Genomic DNA, 7040 nt, shown 5'->3' with positions numbered 1-7040 from the left:
AGAAAATTGTGTGTGTGTGTGTGTGTGTGTGTGTGTGTGTGTGTCTGTCTGTCTGTCTGTCTGTCTGTCTGTCTGCATGTGCACATGCATGTACATTGGGGAGGCATACATGCACATGTATGTGCAGTGGAATATTATCCAACTTTCCAAAGTATGAAATCAATCCATTTACAAATACCTAGATTAGTCTGGAGAACATTATGCTAAATGAGATAAGCCTGAGAAAAGAACACAAATATCACATAATGTCATTCCATTTTAAAAAGCTGAACTCAAAAACAGCAGAAAAACGGGTATATCTCAAAATAGGGGTGGAGGAATGGGAAAATGGTGATCTAAGGTTAGAAACTTTCAGTTATAATTCAGGTATAAATGGGGGTTATAGTTGATAAGAGCATTCTATGTACTTGAAACCTATCAGCAGAGTAGGTAAGTTTTTTCACTATGAAAATCAAGATAACTATATGAAGCAATGGTTAATAAAGAGCTTCTGTATGGTTGTGATTTCACAAAGTTTATGGATATAAAAATATCACATTGCACACTTTAACAGGTACGATTTTTGTTTGTCAATTCTCCTCCATAATGCTGAAATAAATGGAAACATTTCATCCTCAGGAAAGCTCTGCTTTCTCTCTGGGCATTCCCACTCTGACATTGTACACTCAGGTGCCCTTACAGTGCTGGAGTCGTTTTCCTGATATCACCATCCTAAATTCTCCATCATTTTCCCACACTACATCCTATGCCCTGCAAGAGCAGGAACCATTTTCTAATCCTACCCCCTGTTCCTACTCTAGAGCTTGGCACATGTTAGACTCAGTAAGTAAGTATACAGTAAAGAACAGTGATAAAAGCATTCTCTCCAAACATATTCTGAATGTTCCCCTCCTTACAAAAGCACATGAACTTCATGTCTGTGTTGAAGTTTCCTGACTGTTTTCTTTGTGAAGACCTTGGTTCCTTGGAGCACACAAATGTCTTATTTCTAGGCTCTTGGATTTCCTATACTGCACAATCAACCATTCAGGTCTCTGCCTCTAACAACTTCTTAAGCTTCAATATTCTCACCTGGCAATGGAGCCAAAGATGCCTCCTATCTGGTAAGCTGTGAAGATTTAGTGAGAACAAATGTGCAGAGTCCTCTGCCCAACCCTTGGGCAAGCTAAGTGCTCTAGGTGTATGAACTATGGCTAATGGAATTGTAATTCTTTTTCTATTCAATTCTAGGCTGTACTCTCAGTGAGAATTCACCTTCCACCCTCCTCACAGATACACAGTATTTGTAGAACAAGGCTACTTACTGTCCATTAGCAGTCTCTTTCAGTTCTTTTAAACATTTACTAATGAATGAACTCTATTAGAATTAAAAAACAAAAACCCAGGTCTCACAAGATCCTTCTTGCTAGGTACAAAGTGAAAAGTGTGTGTGTGGAGGGGATCTCCATTAGGAGAATTATGTATGTATTTATCCCATTAAAACACTAACCTCTGTCCAAAGATTTCAGTAATGGTGTTCTGTGACTTTCTAGGGAAATGTGAACACTCATCCGCTCCTTCTAGACAGGGCACTGGCCAAAGAAGTGACTCCACCCAAGTCTACTTTGATGAGCCAATGTGCAGTTGTTTTTACTCTTTGGTTCTTTATTGTTTTGGCTCTTCGGGGGCCCACCATGCCACCCAGCTCCCAAATAAATACACGGAGACTTATTCTTTTTTATGAATGCCTGGCCTGAGCTTTGCTTATTTCTTGCCAGCTTTTCTTAACTTAAATTACGCCTGATAAGTACTTTTGGATCCCTGGTGTTAGGTTTTTCCACCAACACAGTAAACCAAATCAAACTGAATTAAAAGTCCAGGTTTAATGAGCAAAGCATTCCTGGGTAATCTTGAGGGAAGAAGAAATTACATGACAGGTCTGTAGAATGGAGCCTAAATACCCTGTAGGCTCAGTCTTAAGCAGCTTCAGGGAGAAGCCAATGCTTGACAGACTTTCTGAAGGGCAGGGTTTGGAGAGTGAGGAGGGGGCTGAGGTGGAGCTTCCCAGCTAAACAATCCTGTCTACCTTTTGTCTCTGTGCTTATATCTTTATTCTGAAAACCTGTCTTTACTTCTTACTCCGTGGTTTGCTATGTAGCTGGGTGGCTGGCTCTAGGAGTCCTCCTCCTTATCCTGCTCCTTCATCTTTTCTTCTTTTTCTCCTTCTATTTATTCCCTCTGCCTGACAGCCCCACCTATACTTTTTCCTTCCTTGCTATTGACCATTCATCTCTTTATTAGACCAATCGGGTATTTTAGGCAGGCACAGTAACACAGCTTCACAGTGCTAAACAAATGCAACATAAAAGAATGCAGAATCAATTGCTTATTGGGGTTGCCTACTGGAACACTGTTGAGTTACTGCAGCAGGGGTGACTCAAAGGCAGCTGCTTCATCTAAAAGCATTACCCAGCAAGGTTGAGGATCACAAAAGCTGAATTCCTGGACAACTTGTAGGCAGCTTGGCTGGATGGAGAGCCCTTCCTTTTTACTTAATCTTGGGGAAGAACCTTAGAGTTCTGTTTACTTCCCAGGCTTAGACCCCGCTGCTCCCTCAGGCGGGTAATATTTCAATTCAGAGGAAATAGCCCCAAGGGAGACTACATAGGCATGGTTGGGGTTGTTGTTCTGTTTTGCTTTACATAACCTTCACCTGTTCACTATAAGTCACTTAGAGCTGCCTAGAAATTCAACCACAGAACTCTCCACATGCCAGAGAGGAGAGATACAAAAGAACCTATTAAAACAACACAATTTGTTTTATGAAGAATATTTTAAATTAAAATAATATAATCATGAATAAAAGACCAAAAGGATTCTGAAAGCCACAAAAGTTCTTTTGTAAAGAAAGTCAGGTAAACAGTGGGGAAAGTTCCTTCAGGTGTGAGATTGTAGGTGCTCCACCTCTGAGGGGAAAGGCTTCCCCAATGCAAAAGTGTCACAGCTCTGAAGGGAAAGGTATCCTGGCAGTCAGGAGCCAAGAAATACCACGAAGTGACACTGGACAGTACACTTCACAGGAGATTTACTGGGAGAGACATAAGAGGGTGGCTGCCTCTGCTCAGATGAGAAGCATCAGGGAACTGAGCAGGAGATGGGCTTATACAGGGTTTCTTGGCAGAGACGTTTTCTAGGGTATAGATTTCCAGGGTAGGGATTAGTGGCTTTTGGTAGGTTTTAAAACCCAGAAGTGGGCTCAGAACTTTTATTCTACAGTGATGAACTTCACTTCTTTAGTTTTCTGGTTGCTACCAGCACCTCCTCTCTGTGTGCTTGTCCGTACTGCTGCTCACACTCAGAGCAAACTAAACGGGGCACCCTGTAGCCTCAAGACAGCTCCTGAGGCAAATTTATGTCCCTCACATCAAAAATGTACTTCAGAAAATGGGAGGCACCCCCCACCACACACACACACACACACACACACACACACACACACACACACACACAGCAATTATACGCTTCTTGCTCTGATTTAGGTACTTCTCAATTTTTCCATATGAGACTGAATGTAAGAAATGTCTGACCAAGGAAAGTCAGACTGGTTCAGTGGAATCTTGAACAGCTTCAAGTAGGGAAGGAAACCCAACTCACCTCTACACGGAATGGTTGGGGGATGCCCTCTTCCATTCAGGCCCCTGACTGTTCTACCCACACAATGAGTATTTCTTAGGGCCATCTGGAGGGTCATACTGAATAGTCCAGTTCTCTCCAGGTATGTCATGTTCTCTCTCGGTAGTGTCTGTACAGATATCCCTGAATCTAAGTTGCAGAAATGGAAGAACATGCATGACCAAGACAGACAAATGTGTTTTACAGAGAGTCAAAGTTCTCTTCATTCATGGTACAGAGACCCTTCTTTCAGTTTTTAAGGAATGTGAAAGCAGTGTGCATGTGAGTGTGTGTACATGTGTGTGGCTTTATCATCATAGAGAATCTTATATAACAAGCTCCATTTTCAGAGAGTTTCTCACACCACCTTCAAATTTCTACCATTTGTGTGGAAGAATAATCATAGTATGACTGTGTGTTGGCAAAATTCTTTAATAATTTGTTTTCATTCCTCTTCAAACCCAGCATCCAAGATATAATCAGCTTCATCAATAACTAGACACTCTAAGATTTTGTGCATAAACCCTGGGATGTTCTGCCTGTGGTCCAGGGGCTGGCCTGGGATTGCAGCTGTGATGTTGATTCCATTTGCATGTTTCTATGCTTTGGCAGCTCTGTTACACCTGCCCATGATGAGCTAGCTATGTGTGTGAACATGGTGTGTCATTAGCAACTTGAGAACACAAAGGTCTGCACGGCCAGTTCTCTTGAGGATTAGAGAATCAGGGATGCTGTTCCATTCCTAGGCAGGAACTTTTAGTTTAATCATAGGGATGAGAGCAGTGAGCTAGGCGTTTGCCACTCTTTGTCTTTTCACTTGGCAGATTCCTGCCTCCCAAAATAGCCTGATACTTCTGTCCTAGTTTTTGGTCATGTTCATGGAAAACATTTCTTTTACAGTCTTCAGTGTGTTTTTCCTGATGAGATTAGACAGGGTGACAAATGAGGTGTCCTCAAAAACACCTGTCAGTCCTTGGGGCAGCCTGGACACATCACTGCCCTCTTTCCTATCTGCTAGCTTTGCACACTGCCTTCTGTCTCCTCGGGAGCCTCGGGGCTTGCTCTGGTTTTTGCTGGTTTAGTATCACACTTGTGTCATTTGCCATTTTTCTTTTTCTTTTTTGGTTCTGAACCAGGAGACCATAGCACTGCTTTGACACTGGTCAACATGGTAGATGTGGAGGGGAGGGGATGTTTATAACTTGCTCCTTTTCCTCTGTCTCTTCAGATATCTTTCCACTTTGAGCTTCCAGGGAGCCCACATTCACAGGATGTTTGAATAATTCTTAGTTTTCCAATTATTGTTTCTTTGATCACATCTCCATTATGAGGTAACAAGAGGGTCACATCCAATACTTTGCGTGAGTTTCTTCTGCAAGTGTGACAGGTTGCCAGACCACACCATCACTTTGAATCCTGAGTTTTTTTTTTTATCATAGGAGACAAATAAAAGAAAAGGATGAAGAAAGCTGTCTGACAAATGAGAATGGGAATGGAGAAGGCTAACAGACTAAGGAATATGACATCACTGGAGTGGTTTAAATGAGAAATATCCCATATAGGCACATGTATTTGAACACTTGGTCCCTAGTTGATGGCACTGTTTGAGGAGGTTTCAGAGGTACATACAGCCTTGCTTGAGGAAGTGTACACCTGATGGAAGGCTTTTGGAGTTACAAGATAATGTGGTTTGATCAAGGAAGACCCCTTGAGAGTTTTCCAGATGTTCCAACATCCAGAACAGCTTCAAGGCAACTGGCTCAGACATTGTAGCCTCACAGGCTACTCCAGTCAGGACTTGAACATAATTCTTAATTTTCTCAGTGTCCCCCTAAGATTGTAGTGTCCCTAACCAGCAGGAAGTAGTATGAGAAACTACACCCAAACTCCCAAAATATTGTTTATGAATGTTTATTTTTATTTAAAGCAGGTTTATTATAAGTGCAATCTCTTTCTAAAGAAAACAAGGATGACAATATAGAGATGATAGGATAAAAGGGTAGATTATTGAGTCTACTTTAAAAGAGCAACAACTTGTTTGAAATGTTTTACAATGCTATGGATTTTAGTTTATTGATACAAATGTAAAGTTAATTTTGTTATACTGTATATATATTTCTACTCTTATTTAATGTCTTATGTTTATGCAACTCATTTAAAATTGTAATATATAATTTAAAAATACAAATTAATAGTTATCTATAATAGTCAAACTTATAGTCATGTTAATTAGGTTTTCTAGATATGCAGAGATATATTTCAGATAGGTAGGTCTTCAAACTCTTCAAAGTTTCAAACTCTTCAAAGACCTATGGAATATGGCATTTAAAATGTTTTTAAAAACTTAGACTTTCTAGACAGTGAGACATGTCTGCTCCTGGCAGCACTGATTTACTTCAAAGAAGATGACGGGCATCAAAGAAACTCCATATAGAGTTTGCTTTCTTTATGGCAAAATTTAGCCATTTAGGCAAGAAACTGTTCTTGCCTGGACTGCTTGACAAAATGTATTGACTGAACATGCAGGACCTATGGAAAAATGACCACTAAACTTTGCCAAAACAAGACAAGATGCTCCTTCAGGTTCCTGCTTCACAGAGGAGTCTGCCAGACATTCTATAGGGCACAAGAAAAAATGACTGGGAGACTAAGCCTGTAAGCTAAAAGTGGATGCTCCAACATTGCAGAGGAACTTTGGGCAACTGTCCAGGCAGCCAGCTGTCTGTCATTCCAGATTTTTAGAATTTGCTTACAATGTATTTCCTGTTTATTTAGGTACTATTATATCCTTCTGGGGTCTTTGGTGTTGAAGACTAAATAGTTACCATTTTCGTTGATTATGATAAAAGATAAATTAGATATGAAACTTTAAACTCACAAATATAGGATAAATAGAATATTCTCTTTAATTTTGCCAAATACAAATAGACTAGTTATTTAACTGTAATTGTTGTTTCTGTTTGTTATATATAATTTTACCATGTTAAAGTTAAAATTCCCTTAGTTAAACAAAAAAGGGGAAATGCTGTGGGATGATGCTCTTGCACACTGTTTTAATAAAACATTGATTGGCCAATAGCCAGGCAGGAAGTATAGGCAGGATAAGCAGAATAGGAGAATTCTGGGAAGAGGAAGGCTGAGTAAGGAGATGCCAGCCAGACACAGAGGAAGCAAGATGATAAGAACTGAGAAAAGGTACCAAGCCACGTGGCTAAACATAGATAAGAATTATGGGTTAATTTAAGTGTAAGAGCTATTCAGTAATAAGCTTGAGCTAATGGCCAAGCAATTATAATTAATGTAAGCTTTTGAGTGATTATTTTGTAAGTTGCTGCAGGACTGCAGTGCCAGGCAGGACTAGAGAAAACTTCTGACGACACATAGTAAAC

General features: G+C 40.3%; 1 pseudogene; it reads right to left on the bottom strand.

Moving 5' to 3' along the window:
* Positions 1–2444: 2444 nt before the first annotated feature.
* LOC118591205 lies at positions 2445–5419 on the bottom strand (annotated as a pseudogene).
* Between the last annotated feature and the right edge of the window lie 1621 nt (positions 5420–7040).

Source organism: Onychomys torridus, chromosome 9 (genome assembly GCF_903995425.1).
Source record: "Onychomys torridus chromosome 9, mOncTor1.1, whole genome shotgun sequence".
NCBI classification, from domain to species: domain Eukaryota; kingdom Metazoa; phylum Chordata; class Mammalia; order Rodentia; family Cricetidae; genus Onychomys; species Onychomys torridus.
Note: the sequence above shows the minus strand (reverse complement) of the source record. Positions and strands in the feature narration are given on the sequence as shown.